This window comes from Narcine bancroftii, chromosome 3 (assembly GCF_036971445.1).
Source record: "Narcine bancroftii isolate sNarBan1 chromosome 3, sNarBan1.hap1, whole genome shotgun sequence".
Lineage (NCBI taxonomy): Eukaryota > Metazoa > Chordata > Chondrichthyes > Torpediniformes > Narcinidae > Narcine > Narcine bancroftii.
This window is the reverse complement of record NC_091471.1, coordinates 344,772,230-344,788,602: the sequence shown is the minus strand read 5'-3', so window position 1 is coordinate 344,788,602 and position 16,373 is coordinate 344,772,230. Positions and strand designations below refer to the sequence as shown.

The following is a 16,373-nucleotide window of genomic DNA, read 5'->3' as shown; positions in this document are numbered from 1 at the left end:
TTCTGAAACAGCTTATCCCTGGCCGTGCAATGCAGTGCTTTATTCATCCCGATGTCTACGAGAATATAATATGACTACCTATTTGGAAAGAGATAGGTTAACATAATAAAATACCTTTCAGTTCGCACCCAGCCTGGTGCTGAAGCCACAGAATGCTGCAATCCTGTGCCATTAGAAGGAACTTTTGAACTTTCAGAGGGCTCCAAACATTGGAGAAGCTGAAAAATGGCTCACAAGAAGAATTGCAGATTTTTAGATCATGTACATTTCTCCATCTTGTCTAGATAAGACTGCAGAGCCTCTCAAAAGGATTGTATGATATTTGGAAGGAAAAGCAAAACATAGAGTGAACAGCAATATTTCAGACATCAAATGGTCACTGTCACATAGTTGCTGTAATTTCTGTGCTCAATAAGTGGTGAAATACCGCAAGGCCTTAAGTCATAGGAGCAGAAATAGGCTATTCAGCTCATCAAGTCTGCCCCGCCATTCAATCATGAGCTAATTCATCTTACTATTCTGCCTCACTGCCCATCCTTCTCCCTATAGCCTTTCATATCCCGGGTAATCAACAACCTATCCATCTCTACCTTAAGAACGCCCAATGACAGCCTTCACAACTACCTGTGACAATAAAATCTACAGATTTACCATCTTCTGGTCAAAGAAATTCTTCAGTCCTCTTGTGCCCTCTTGTCCTAGATGAGAAACAACCTTTCTCCATCTACTCTAAAAATGCTTTCCAAAATGCAAAATATTTTAATGAGATCTCTCCTCATTCTCCTGAATTCCAATTAGTAGAGGCCAAGAGCTGTCAAACACTCATTATAACATCATAAGAGGCGCCAATCTGTTTTGATAAACTCCTCAGGCCCGACACGTTGGTCACTCTTTACTTCCTGTGGATGCTGCCTGGCCTGCTGACTTTCTCCAGCTCATTTGAGTTTTGCTCTCAACCCTAGCTTCTGCAGACTTTCTTGTGCATGGTATTTGCTTCTTGTTTATGACAGCTTGCTGCATGCATATCGGCTATCGTTCTTCCTGTATCATCAGTGGTAACTTCCGTTTGAAACTAGTTAATTTCCTGTAAAACATTCAGGGATAACCTAAAATTGTGAAAAGAGTGTTGTAAACACCAGACTTTATCCTTTTGTTGGCTCAAGGACTGGGCTTTAAGGAGGACTGGGAATTGGAGAAGAAGACTTGAAACCAAAATAGGAACACTTTCTTTGCTGGATGAAGGATAATGTGTTTGAGCAGAAAGTTTGACAAGAATAGCACTGTATTGTCCTGGTTAATTACAATGCTGTTTGCTAAGTTAGATGGCTTTGTTTTGATATTGCAGCAGGGATGGTAATTTGTTTGAAGAGATGCAGGGAGAATCTGAATCATGGAACAGGTGGGTAATGTTAGGTGGCATTCAGCATGTGAGGAAAGGAAAATTGCGACCAGTAATCTGTGATTTCTCAGATAGAGTTTACAGTTGCTACTTCAAATGTTCTTTCCAAAGTACAGATAATTTGTTGAGTTTTTTTATTTTCTAGGATCACTTTTTTTCTCAGTAATTTAATGCAAAGAATAACACTGGATTTTAGCGTAGAGGAAGGAGATAGATCAGCTAGTTGACTGGTATCTCACCAACAACTTTGCACTCAATGTTAACGAAACCAAGGAGGTGATTGTGGGCTTCAGGAGGAAATCAGGAGAACACAAATGAGTCCTCATCAAGGGGTCAGCAGTCAAGAACTTCAGATTCCATGGTAGCCAGCGGCTAGTCTTCATAAGGAGTTTGAGGGGGTTCGATTTGACTCTTGCAAATTTCTACAGGTATACTGAGGAGAACATTCAGTCTGGTGGCATCACTGACTGGCATGGAGGTGCCAATGCACAGAATAGGGGTAAAAAAACTCCAGAGAGTTGTTGACCCAGCCAATGGCATCAGAGGCACTAGTCTTCACTCCATCAAGAACATCTACAAGAGGCAGTGCCTTTAGAAAACAGCCTCTCTCTTCAAGGTCCCCCGCCACCCAGGCCATGCCCTCCCCACACTGCTACCATCAGGAAAAAGGTACAGGAGACTGAAGTTGAGCACCCAGTGCCACAAGGACAGCTTCTCCCCCCTCTGCCATCAGATTTCTGAATGGACAATAAACCACAGACACTATTTCATTTTCTCCTATTTTCTTGTACTATTTATTTACTTTTTGAAATATAATTTATAGCAATATTTGCACCATGGTGTTGCTGCTAATCAATGAATTTCATGACATGTTCACGACAATAAATTCTGCTGCTGGGTAGAGACATAGAAAAACTACTGTGGAGGGGGAACTTCTTTACTCAGAGAGTGGTAGCGGTGTGGAATGAGCTTCCGGGAGAAATAGTGGCGTCGGAGTCAATTTTATTATTTAAGAAAAAGCTGGACAGGTATATGGATGAGAAGAAGGTGGAGGGTTATGGTCATTGTGCAGGGAGGTGGGACTAGAGAGGAGTGTTTGGTTTGGTGCGGACTAGAAGGGCCTAATGGCCTGTTTCCGTGCTGTAATTGTTATGTTATGTTATGTATCGGGAATCTAACTGAGATTGCAGTTGGCCTTGTCACTAGGGGAGAGCAGCAGTGCCCAAGTTCCATTTTGCCTGACTTGATAGTGTTTGACGGTGCAGTGGTCAATATTCACATCTTTACAAAAGATGCAAGAGTTTAAAAATGCCCACCACCAGTTTTTTCTCACCATCATCAGTCAATTGAATGGATGTCTAATTAGTAAAATGGTGCTGCCCTTACATTGCATTGAAGAGAAATTTTTTCTCTGTAACAATATACACTGCACTTTTATTTTGCAAGTATTGGTCTTTAACTTTACACAAGGATAGCTTGACCTGACTGGATAGCACGCAAAACAGTTTTTTTTTACCGTATCCAGATATTGGTGTCAGTAAGTAATTCAGTTCAATACCTTCCTAAGCAGATGAAAGGATCAAAACATGCAGAAGGTTTAAAATTTAAAAACACCTCATATTTTTTTTTTCTGGATTGCATTTTGAATGAAAATAAATAACAGAAGCTCTGCATTAGATTGCATAGTTTTATTAATATTTTACATAATTTCTCTATTCATACACTGTGATTCCTCATCTAGTTGCGGGAGTAAGGAAGTCTTTGTATTAGATCATTCCGTACTTCTCACACCCCACTGATCCATGATTAGATGGATATGTTCTATAGTGAAAAGTGACTTGCTCTGACAGGATTTTGTTTCCCCTTGAGGTCCTGTTCTCTTCTGTGCAATGTTACACTAATAGCCCAGGTGGGAGCTTCCAAAGCTCACTTAATGAGGTCAAGAGAATTCAAACATCAGTTGGAACTAGGATATGAACTTGCGACCCTCTGGCTGGGTGTCAAGTTCGTTGCCACTGGAGATGTAGGACAGCTTGCTTCACACATTTGCCTGGGGAAACAGTGAGAGGGCATGGGTGGGGTCGATGATCCTTCAGAGGTGATGGTGTTCTGCACAACATGCTCATTTTAAAAGGGTTGTCAGTATCAGGCAAGGACTGCAGTGAACAAAAATCAAAACTGGGTCCAGAAAACTTAGCACAAGGGTCTGCTTGAACAAGGACAAAGGTAAGGTAATTGTACCGCATTAAAGATTGAAGCCAGAGACGCATTCCTTTAACTGCTAATGCCATAAGTTGTCAAAGTATGTGAATCGATGCTTCTCCTGGCCTGCAGTATCAAACACACACTTTCTTCCCTGAGGATGGGATCTGTTCTTCTCATTGGAATTTAATTCAAGAAAACAGGAACTGATTTCCCACATCAGTGTGGGGAGTCAAGCAGCAGTTAGTTGCAGATGTATAAAATATTCTCATCTCTACCCAGGCCCACTTGGATTTTCTTTACTATGAAGAATCAAAGCCACTGTTCTATTGAACCCAAACAAGGGAATAAGCAAAGCAGTAATTAATCAAGTTAACAACTAAGCATCAAGGTCCAACATACAGGCCTATTTATCCTGCCCTCAACTGTTCCCAATTAACCAATTGGTTGAGAATTCAGTTCAATTGGATGTAGGATGTGAATTACATTTTTTTAAATCAGATTTTGTTTTCTAAATGTATTTTTTTTTAAATATTTTTATTGAGTTTAAGAAATAAGCATACATATAGAATTTACAAATATATAATTCATTTGTATACACAAAAAAAGCCAAAAAAAGTCAATAAAACTTCATCAATAATTGCTAATAATACTTTAAAAACACTTAATTGAGCATGTTAAACCCATTTGTGGAAATAACTTGTATAAAATAAAAGAATAAAGGAAGAAAACTAAAACTGAATCTAATCTACCCCTCCCTCTAATCAAGGTTACCTCATATAATGAATTAAACAAATCAATAATGTGGGAGCACTGGCGACCTCTGGAGAACAGACAATGAATCACTGGAACATACAGTAATTGTTAATTCTTCCAATTATGAAAAAAATCTAAGAATGGCCTCCGCAATTTTTCATAATTTGGAACTTTAATATCATATCTAATTTTCTCTAAACTTAAATAGGACATTACATCATATAACCACTGTGTATGAGTAGGGGATGAATCATCTTCCATTTCATTAAAATTGCTCATTTAGCTCTCAACGTGGGAAAAGCTAAAACTTTTTCCTAAGGTGCCAATAGAGGTTCATCTGCGTCACGATTAAAAAAAAAACCAAACAGAATAATTAACGGACAAGGTTCTAAATTAATCTTAAGAATCATTCACAAAGTTTGGAAAATTTCTTTCCAGAATTTCTCTAAATGTGGGCACTTCCAAAACACAGGACAGAGAATCTGATTTAATTTACAGTTTTATTTTCATGGTGGATTAACATCATGTATTTATGACACTTTATTGGATTTCAAATCAATCCCCTTGGCTGGGATCAAGACTGATTGGGAACAAGATTTGAATATAACATTTTCAGATGAAGTTTGGTACTCTGCTCTCAGTTTGATTAATGATTCCTCATTTTGTGCAAGGCGTTGCTTTTTGTCATTTAAGTTGGTCCACAGAACACATGTCTAAACTTAAATTGTCTTGTTTTGAATGCAGACATTGATCCACTATGTGAGAAATGTAAAATTTTTGAAGCTTCTAAATGTATTTTTATAGCATCGTAAGCTATAATCTGCACATGGTAACTTGACCAACCAAAAGCCAACAAACAACCAAGAACTGTAATAAATTACAACAAAGGAGTGAAACAGGAAAGCCTGCAGCCGCTGTGATTATAGTAAAAACACAGAAATGCTGGAGGAGCTCAGCAGGTCTTGCAGCGGCCATAGGAGGTAAAGATCCATGACTGACTTGAAAGTTGGTTATACATCTTTACCTTCTATGGACGCTGTGAGACCAGCTGAGCTCCTTCAGCGTTTCTATGTTTTTAAATTGCAAGTCTGGATGAAATCTTTCTTTGAGAAGTGTGTTTGATTTTATTTGTTCCAGGGTTTTGATTCTTTGTATTGTTATGAGGATACTGTGGTATTTACCTTATTAAACGGATGAGACCTCACATGTTGCTACCAGGCAACAAACCACTGAGCTCCCCAAGGTCCTTCCATCTGCTGTTTTTGGGAGGAAAAGTTATGCCATTAATTCAGGTGAACTTTGGTTCACCCCAAACTTTTTGTTAAAATGTGAAGCTGAGTGATAGGTAGAATGAAAACAGTCACCTGTTCTGTTGGCCTGTATTATCTGCAGTCATTCTATGAAACCTTGTGTTTTTAGAGGTTAAGGAGCCATTACTTCCCAATTTAAAGAGAGAGACTCCATGCATGAATTATAGCAAATTTAAATCTATGCAGCCAAATGAAAATTCGTATCGAGTGCAGTGCAGACTCTTGATTATTTTTTAGTAAAAGAAAAGGAATATTTACTGCTTTAAAGTGTCCACGTATCTTCACTGCAATAATTTAAACTAATGGCTTTCAGCATGTTGTATCATTAAAAAAAATGAATATCTGCTGATCTTTTATTCAGGTGACAAAAAATTTGATATGACTGTTTTATAGATTAATAGCATTGCGTTTTATGAAACAAAATCATTACTTCGAAGCTAAAATGTCACAATAAATTCAAACTTTTTACATGATAATTAAATTTGTCCAGCAAGCATCTGGGCAGTTCTTTCCATTTTCACTTCTCTTTGTGAACTCTTTCTTTAAAACATCTTACTGTGTTGAGCAGTTCGTCTCTGAAGCACCCAGCTGGGCAACAGTAAAATTTGTGGGCCTCACTGCTAATATGTCTTCCTGCCTCACCTCATTGTCCCTTGAAAATGTGTAGCCAGGCTTCAGTTAATGTGCATTTATCACCATAAAAAGAGAGGGGGAAATGATGAAAATGGAGTTGCATTTATCTCACCAAAGATTTATGAGGCAGCTAAAATCAGACTGGACCTCCCCATTTCTACACCACTCCTTGACTTGCATTAAGGCGAATCTTTTCCATCTTTGAATAGAAAAGTGAGTTGTCAAGCTTCAGCTAGACTCTGAGCCTCTCCTATTTTCCACCAAAATGAAAAAAAAGCAACTGAAAATTTGTCACCATCATCCTGCTGAATAATTTGAAGTTCCCTAGCCTCTTGCAAAGGAGGCCCTGCTCTCAGGTAATGTGTTATAGTCAGGAATATACCAGGGTGTGTGAACAGAAAGAAGCAATGTTGTAATATCTTACTAAGTCTCCAATTTGGTCCACTAGTTACCCATTTTCCCTTATGCCGCCACATTGGGCCCAAACCCCGTGGCCGTGGCATTTCAAATCAAACAACCATTGGCCTTTAACAGGTCTTTTAAAGCCTGTGCATAGCTGACAGCAATTGAACTGGGTGGTTGAACTCCACGGGCAAGTGCTGAGACTTCACTCCCTACTCTCCCTGGGTCCTATCCGTGGCAGAGCCACCAGATTTTTTAAATAATTACGCAAATTTTGCAGTACTAGCCAAATTCAAGTATTTTTATTTTATTTTTCTCTTTATATTTATTATTTTATTTTCTCTTTGTGGCATCATATGCTTTAATTAAACTGAAATTGGTCTTGATGTATTTTTTACATATTTGGGAAACTGAAGCAAGAATTCCATTGCATCTGTACATTGTCCTTATTTATATGACAATAATTTCTTATTCATTCATTCATGCTGGGTTCAGCACATAATGGCATAACACACCACATGTTGGGGTACTTTGTTGTTCATCCTTAATTTAATTGACACCTTTGTTTTGAATTTCTTGGTAAATTACCAACATAATCTAAGATCCAGCTCAAATCACATTACAGTTAGTGACATGATTTACTCTATCTTGCGCAAATCCAATTTTATTCTCCATGCATTTCATCAAATCTCCCCAGATTCTACCACTCAATACACATAGGGGATGATTTGCATTAGTCAATTAAGCACAACTCCATGACGTAGGACAAAACCAGAACACTCGGAGAAACCCACATGGTCACAAGAAGATTTGAACTCCATACAGACAGCACTGGAGGTCCATGAGCTGCACCATTGTGCCACCCTCTGTATATTCTATGAAATATGTCATGTAGATTTATTGTGTAATGACACCATCATGAATCCATACTCCATACCAGTATTACATATTGGTATGCCGAACTACAAGTCTTTAACAAGCAAATACCTGTAATTTGAATCTCATGGCATCCTATATCTTATTTTAGTTGGACTGTCCATATTCCAAGCTTCAATTCAAAACATATTGCAAATTTTACTCAACCGATTATCTCCATTGTGTGATGACTCAGGCATAAATTTGTGTAACGCTGTAAAAGGAATAGCAGGAAAGTTTCAAAATAATGCTTCATGCAAAGAGTAGTGGTGATCTGGAATTCATGGCCTGAAAGGAAGCAAATGTTTTATTCACACTTAAACTGTTGCTGAAGCTGGACACAGGGAATAGCTCAACAATGACAGGTAACATCTGTGGAGAGTTATAGTTGCAGGTCAATGACATTTCATTATAACTGGGAGAAGTGAACAAACGAGCCTGTTGGACTTTGCAGAGAAAGAGGAGAGGTGAAACAAAACAAATGGAATGGAGAAGATGGATGATGGTGCCAACAAGCAGTGGGTGCTGAACAAGTGGGTGCTGAAGGCTAGTTAGTTAAACAAAATCTGCCAGAGAAAAGTGTAAAAAGGAGAACAGAGGAGATATTCCCGTTGGAATGGTGAGAGGAAAAGGACAACTATTGATGGAAATCTGAATTGATGTGGAATGCTGAGTAAGTGTAGTGAGTGAGGCAGCATCAGAGGGGTGAGAGAAATGGTGTTATATCAGAGAGTCATACAGAATAATAACAGCCCTTTGGCCCATAATATGTTTCTAACCTGTTTAATGGCATTTGGTCTACAGCCTTCTATATATATTGGGAATACAAGTACTCATGTATATAGAACAAACAACATTGAATATTACAGCACAGTACAGGCCCTTTGGCCCTCAATGTTGTGCTGACCTATATATTCCTACCAAAACAAACTATACCCTTCCTACATCATAACCCTCTATTTTTCTTTCAAGAATGTTCCTGTCTAAGAGTTTCTTAGACAGGGATGTTTCAGCCTCCATCAACATCCCTGGCAAGGTATTCCAGACACCCACAACTTAGTGTGTGTAAAAAAAAAAACTTACCCCTGATGTCTCCCCTAAATTTTCCTCCCATCACTTTATACAGATGTCCTCTGATATTTACTCCTCCCACCCTAGGAAAAAGGTGCTGGCTTATGCCTCTCATAATCATGTAGACCTCTATTAAGTCAGCTCTCATCCTTCTTCGCTCCAAAGAGAAAAGCCCTAGTTCTGCTAACCTTGCTTCATGAGACATTTTCCAATCCATGCAACATCATGGTAAATCTCCTCTGCACCCTCCCCATAGCTTCCACGGCCTTCCTATAATGAGGTGACCAGAACTGAACTCTAAGTGTGGTCTCACCAAAGATTTGTGGAGTTGCAGCATGACTTGCTTCTTGAACTCAATCATCTAAGCCCAGGACTTCTTAACTATCCTATCAACCTGAGCAGCAACCTTGAGAGATGTATGGATTTGGACCCTAAGGACCCTCTGTTCTTCCACACTGTTAAGTATCTGACCATTAATCCTGTACTCAGCCGTCAGGTTTGACCCTCCAAAAGGCATCACCTCACACTTATCCAAATTGAACGCCATCTGCCACATCTCTGCCCACATCTGCATTTATATCCTTTTGTAACACACGTCAACCTTCCAAAACTATCCACATATCCTCTAACCATCGTATCATCCACTTATTTTAATTTTTTGTGACAGAACCACCTTTATAAATTCTACAAACGTACCATTCTCCATCAGCCACTTAGGCAGTGCATTCCAGTTTTCTGCCATTCTCCAATGAAAAAATACTTCAGGTTTCCTCCAAACCTTAAAATTCTGCCCTGAGTTCGAGAGGCCTCTGCTCTGGGGGGGGGGGGGGGGGTGGGTGGGTGGGGGGGAAGTTTCCTGCTTTTGCCTCTTATAATTTTGACTACCTCCATATGGTTCTCTTCACAGCCTTTTTTATTCCAAAGAATTTAGATTAGAATGGGCCAGGAACTTAAGTTGCAAGATATTGCAAATTGAAGGAAAAAAAAACAGAAAAACAAGAAATGCTGGAAATAGTGAACAGCTCAGAAGTAACAATCAAGATGCTTTGTTGCTCTTCTTCATGGACACTGCCTGGCCTGGTGAGCATCTCAAGCATATTTTGTTTTTATTTCAGATTTCCAGCATTAGTTGTTTTTTTGCTCTTCATAAATGGAAATAGATCTTTTTTTTGTTTGCAATGATGGTCAAATGGCTTCTTTCTACAGCATAAACGTTAATGATTCTATGAAAAACATTTTAAAACTGACAATACATATTTATTGCATTCAGAAAGTGCAACTATGAAGACAAATTGGCATGATAGGCAGCTACACTCCAAGCCATGGTAAGAATACCCAAATTTTAACTGATGCTGATAAAAGCAGTTCATTTTGAAATATAATGGAAACTGCAATACATCATCAGGTTCGGCATAACAGGGTGACTATCGAAAAAGGGGATGAACCTGATTTTTATTGATAACAGTTTATGTAAGGAACAGGTTGAAGTGATAGATGACAAGCAGGTTCAGTGATAGTACCACTAGGAACGGGAGGTTATTCATTGAGAGTTTTCCATCAAGAGATACAGGATGTGAGATCAATGTGCCTGCAGGGTAGAGTGGAACGCGAAAGTCCGCAGACACTGTGATTGAAGAACTCAGCCAGTCTTGCAACACACATAGGAGGTAAAATACTGCGTATTACCAATGTTTCGGGTCTGAGCCCTTCCTCAAGGTAGAAGCAAAATAAAAGACTAGTATCTGTGTTAAAGGTTGGGGAAGGAAAGGGGGAGGAGCACAGACCAACAGACAAAAGGTGTAAATTGGATGTGCTAAGAGGACAGGAGAGAGGAGAATTGATTTTGGCTCTGTGAAAGGAGACAGAGGGAAAAGGGAAGCTTGAGAGAGACAGAGAAGGAAGGAATAAGGGGTGTAACAGAAACTGGAAAAGTCAACATTAATCCATCTGATTGGAGGGTGCTCAGGGGGATTATGAGGTGTTTCTCTTCCAATATGCGGGTGGTCTCAGTCTGGCAGTACTCCTCCAATTTGTCTGCTGCAATAGTGTGGATCTTCCAGTGGCCACCCATTTCAAATTCCCCGCCCCATTCCCTTGCTGACACGTAAGACTGCATTCTTTCCTATGCTTCGATTGTCTGAGACACTGGACGCGGACTGGAAAATCACTTCATTGAGTACCTGAGCATTGTCTGCCGCAATAGCGTGGATTTCCCAGTAGCCAACCATTTTATTTTCCCTTGCTGTTGTCTGTCCATGACCGCGTGTACTGCCAGTCTGAGACCACCTGAAAATTGGAGGAACAACGTCTCATATTCCATCTGGGCGCCCTCAACAGATAGCACTAGCAGTGACTTCTCCAGTTCCTGTTAAACTCCACCCCCACCCCATCTTTCCTCTAGCTCTGTCTCTCCCTCTCTCTCGTTTCTTTTCCCTCTGTCTCCTTTCACGGAGCCAAAAAAATTCTCACCCTTCCTCTCTCCTGTCCTCTTATCATATCCAATTAACAACTTTTGTCTGTTGGTCAGTAAACCGTCTCCTCCCATTCTTCTCCCTTGTTTCCCCCAGCCTTTAACACAGACACCTGTCTTCTTTGTTCATACCTTGAGGGAAGGGTCAGGCCAAACATCGCTAATATATTTTTAATTCCAATGAACACTGTGAGACTAGCTGAGTTCATTCAGCATCTCTGTGTTTTGACCAGCATGGTAGAATCCAGGGACGGAGTGATAGAGCAAGTAAAGGTTCCATTATTGGAACATAATACTACATTTTGAATGTAACCTGCATGAAAACTCATAAGGAATGTAGCATACATGAAATCCCATAATGAGGCCCCAGCAAGGAATGAACTCACTTACAAGACCAATGGTCTAACCACTGAGCTATCGGAGTTTCCTATGCTTCTTTCAGGTCTGCACATATCAGCTCTCCTCCAATTGCTTCTCAAAACTTTATGTAACATAATGCAGCATTAAACACCAGTTAGCAGCCTATTTGGTGCTTAAGTTTAATTTTACCAAAATTGGTATCGATTTTGTGCGGGCAGTTGTGTTTGCGCTTATCAGCTGTGAAGGAGCAGACCTTGGGCTCAGTTCCAGAGGTTCTACCTGACAGACTCCTGGTTCTTCAGTGGAGTTTCAGTAAAGTTGCATTTGAATAAAATGGTGGTGTCCAGGATGAAGAGCCGGCCAATGCCGCTCACTGCTGGGGCGACTCTGCCAAAATGTCTCCTTATCCCAGCCCAGTAAGGTTATTATTAGTATTAAGTATATTAGTCAGGCTTTATCTGTAAACCTTTTGGAGTCAGGCTTAATTTTTAAGGTGACACAGTTAGCACAACAATGTTACAGTACCGGTAAGTTATTTCTCTAAATAGTGAACTTTACATAACTAAGGACTACAATACTTTTTTTTTCAAATTACTTTACATTTTTCTATATCTTTTGTCTTGTAGGTGAGATCTCATTCACCAAATTCTCAAGTATAGTTAGATAAACACAATAATATTGCCAAAACAAAGAGGGGAGATATTCTTTATCTTTGGATTAACCACTACTTCGATATGCACCTCTATTACATCTCTCTTCTATTGAAAGAAAAAGAATGGCATAGTCTTGTTTAGCTGCCAAGCCAATGTATTAATGAGCAATTGAACAATACCTAAACTGCATCAGATTAACTCCTGAAAAAAATGAGATTATAAATAATTTACAATCTACATGGTGATAGTAATTAGCTTTTATGTATTTACTTCTTTATAAATTCTCAAAGGCGGCACAAATCTTTGAGTACCTAACACTTTGAAGGTCTAAAAAATATTTACTTTGAAGATAACTGAGAGCTTTATACCTGCATGAAAGCATCTCACCTGTGCAAAATCTCAGAGGAGATCAAAGATTTCAAAAGGAAGAAACTGATAAATAGCAACTGGTGCCATAAAATTTACATGATTGCATTTGATTCAAGTGTCAGTCAGACATAAATACAACCCATCAAACTCCATGGTTATGTTTGAAGCATGGTGACACCCCTCATTCAATACAAATGTCTGTGAGGAAACCAGATTCTCATACCATTATCTGGAATTGGCCTGAGACCCAAATATGTCTTACTGTTAACACTTAAGGTTCCTGTTTGATTTAGAACCATCAATACCAAGTAATGGTGTCCTGGAACAGCTCTCAATGGATACTGTGAAAATTTTTGTAACTTTTTCCATGTTTGGGTAAAGACCATTGGAGGAGACAATGGAAGAGACAGAAAACTTGGCTGAATGATGTACTAGCGACAACCTCTTGTTCAATGTAATCAAAACCAAGGATACGATTGTGGACTTCAGGAAGGGAAAACCAGAGGTGTGCGATCTAGTGATCATAAGAGCATCTGCGGTGGAGAGGGTGAGCAAATTTAAATTCCTGGGAGTCAGTATCATAGAGGTCCTTTCCTCGAGAACCCTGCATACTAATATCTTCATGAAAAAAGTACGTCAGCATCTCTACTTCCTCAGAAATTGATAAATTTCTACTGCTGTGTAGTGGAAAATGTGCAGAGCGGTGGCTTCAAGCCTGGTATGTGGGCACCAATACCTCTGAGTGGAAAGCCCTGCAAAAGGTAATGAAAACAGCCCAATACATCGCAGGCAGAAGTTTCCCAACCATCAAGAAAATCTACATGAAATGCTGGCATGAGAGGGCAGTAGCAATCGTCAAGGATCCAAATCACCCAAGACATGCTCTGTTCTTATTGCTGCTATCAGGAAAGATGTAAAGGATGCAATTTTAAAATTATGCTTATTATAACATGCATGAAGCTGTTCTTGAACTGGCAGACTTTTGGAGTACCAACCTATTAAATTTCTGGGTGACAAAAACTGAACCGATTGTTGCAATCCTGAAGGAAACTTGTTAGAATATAAGAAGAGATTAATGTTGATATGCATGTATGAATTGGCCTTTGAGTATCAATAGTAGATTCAAGAATTTAGTCTTCCTTTTGTGTATTGCCTTTTATATATTACTTTTGATTTGTGGCTACTATTTGTGTACTATTTTTGTATACATTAATTAAAATATTCAAAAAGGAGGCGTTGTTCCTCCAATGTGTGGGTTGTTTCAGTTGGGCAATGCATGAAACCATGGGCAGACATGTCGTCATGGGAATGGGGCAAGGATTGAAATGGGCTTTCTACTGGGTGATCCCCCTATTACAGTGGACAAAGTGAAGGTGCTCAACATAGCAACCTCCCTGTCTGCATCATGTCTCTCCAATGTAGAGGAGGCCGCAATGGGAGCACTGGATGTAGGAGATGACCCTTGCAGATTCACAAGTGAAGTGTTGCTTCACTTGGAATGGCCGTTTGGGGCCCCGAATGGTGGGGAGGGAGGAGGTGTGAGTACGTTACCCATTTCCCTTTTCCTTAGTTCATCTGCTGTTGAAACTCTCATCTATGCAACCCTCCAAAATCTAATTCTAGCCTTGAGCATATCCACAATTTATATTGTTTCTCCATTTTGTCTGCAACTTTATTGCCTTGGATTAAAGCTCTGAAGTTCCCACCCTGATCCTCTTCCTGCCTCTATACCATCCCCACTTCCTTATAAATCCCTCATTAAAAAAAACTTACCTTTTCTGTCTGAGCTTATGGTAATTTATAATGATATCTCCTTACGTGACATGGTTTCACACTTTGTTTATTAATCATCCTGCAAGTGACTTCAAGATATTAAGGAGCCTGTTTAAAGGTGTGTTGGTCAATTAGTTCTCCACCAACATAACTTAACAAATCTGCCCCAACAAGCATAAGATGGCATGAAGTCACTTCTTCACAATCTGAATGTTCAAACAATCCTGCTAAACCCCTTAACGTTATAAAGGCACAATAGATGTACCTCCATAATCGAACTACTCAAGTCACACCAGTTTTCATTTTAAACAACCTTTTCATCTATCTGAAGTTTCTGTCCCAACACTGATCCAATAGCACTTAGGAGATCAAGCACAGTATGCTTCTTGGTTCATAGTTGAACAAGTGTGTTTCACTCATTTAATATTAATTCCTTTGGAATGGCTTTTGGCTTTTGCCTGAGTAAAGGTGGAATTAAATTAATTATATCAAAGGCAGTTCTAATATTAAGGTTATTTGTTCAAGCAATAGTTCTTTTACACAATGCTGCGTAAGCAGTGTACTGGAAAATATGCAAATATTATTCATGTGTTTTTATGTTTAGATATTTTGCACATACTAAAATAACACTCCTCCATAACCTCACCACAACAGTACAGGTTCCCTATGCAGCTATACTCCAATATGTTATTCATAAGCTGAAGAATGTCGAGGCCAATTTAATTATTATACCAGGAGTTAGCTGCCAGGTAAGTGTGTTGAGAAAAAAAAAGATAGAAGTTTGCAAATGAAGTTGATTGTAATATGAGACAATTATAGGGATCTTTGCCTTCCAGGACCGGACTGCTCATACACAGAACACAATTGTTGTAACTGACCCAGCACTTAACCATCAAGCATGATTCATTACGGAAACAGCATTTCTTAAACATCACAGCTTCACCATCAAGTGATCAGAATTCAATCTACTATGTTTCATGGCTTGCCCCACATCATAAAGTAGAGCACAGGAATGATCACCGGCTGGGTTTAACAATGAAGGTTAACAGAGACTAATCAAACATTTCTCCATAATGGAAAACATGTTCATACTGAGAGCACAGAAGATGATGCTTTGACCTTTCCCCACACAGGTCATGAAAAAAAAAAATGCAATTCATGAAGTCAATAAATCCAAAATACAATTATTTATCTTTACATTCAATATTGGAAATAAAAATGCTTTACAGGCTGCTTACAATATAATGGTCACTTGAGAAAGAGCTGATCTCACTTGCCTCCCCTCTGATCTTAAGGCCATTTTTCTGGGCATATTTCAATAGCAGTGAGAGCCAAAGCTGTTGAAGTCTCTGACCTCCTTCCTTCTCTGAGTCAGGCAAGGTTTAAGGTTTGGAATTCCCTTCTTAGATCTCCTTGCCTCGCTCTCCTTACTCCAGCAACTCTGCATTAAACCCCCTAGCATTTTTCACCGAGTATTTGCCAAGGTCTTCTTTGATACATCAGTCACAGTTTAGTTGCACTCATTCGATACATCTTAGAAGATGCAGAAATGTGGGCTGTTGATTTTGTTTCTCATCCTTCCATAAATGCAGAATCGTATTGTCAGGAAGTAAAATGAATCAGTGCCAAGAAAAATAAAACAAAGTAGCTCTCAGTGAAGGGAACGTTTTTAAATAATTGAAAACAGTTGTAACAGCTATTTAAGGAATCAAAACCACTGCAAAATTGTTTTCCTTTTGTATGTTCCCCTGTTGGGCGAAGAACCACAGAGGCAAAGAGCATCAAATTGCTTCAATATTGATGAAGTGTAGTCACTCGATCTGATGGCAGGGATGATTTCCTATTGTTCCTTCTTTAACTGTCAGTATCACCTCTCCATAAGCCCCCGGACTCTGAAAGGATTCCCTTCAACATCTGCAGCATCTGGAAGCAACCCTGTAGTGCTGCAGGATTTTGAGAAGTGGGAGTAGGAAATCGAAGCACAGGGAAGAATATTAAATTGTATCATCTCAAGATCTTCCCTGGGATTCACAGTGGATTTCATAAAAAAGAGAGGTAAG

General features: G+C 39.3%; 1 long non-coding RNA gene across 20 annotated transcripts in view; it reads right to left on the bottom strand.

Annotated features, from left to right (window-relative positions):
• LOC138759328 (uncharacterized) overlaps positions 1 to 15,907 on the bottom strand; it is a 189,310-nt gene extending 173,403 nt beyond the window's left edge. For 4 of the 20 annotated variants that reach the window (XR_011354738.1, XR_011354740.1, XR_011354741.1 and 1 more), the window contains exon 1: positions 15,552 to 15,905. This is a non-coding gene — a long non-coding RNA (uncharacterized lncRNA). Of the gene's footprint in view, positions 1 to 15,551 lie in introns of all 20 variants that reach the window. The other 16 variants (XR_011354733.1, XR_011354736.1, XR_011354734.1 and 13 more) reach the window with 11 other exon arrangements.
• Positions 15,908 to 16,373: the final 466 nt, after the last annotated feature.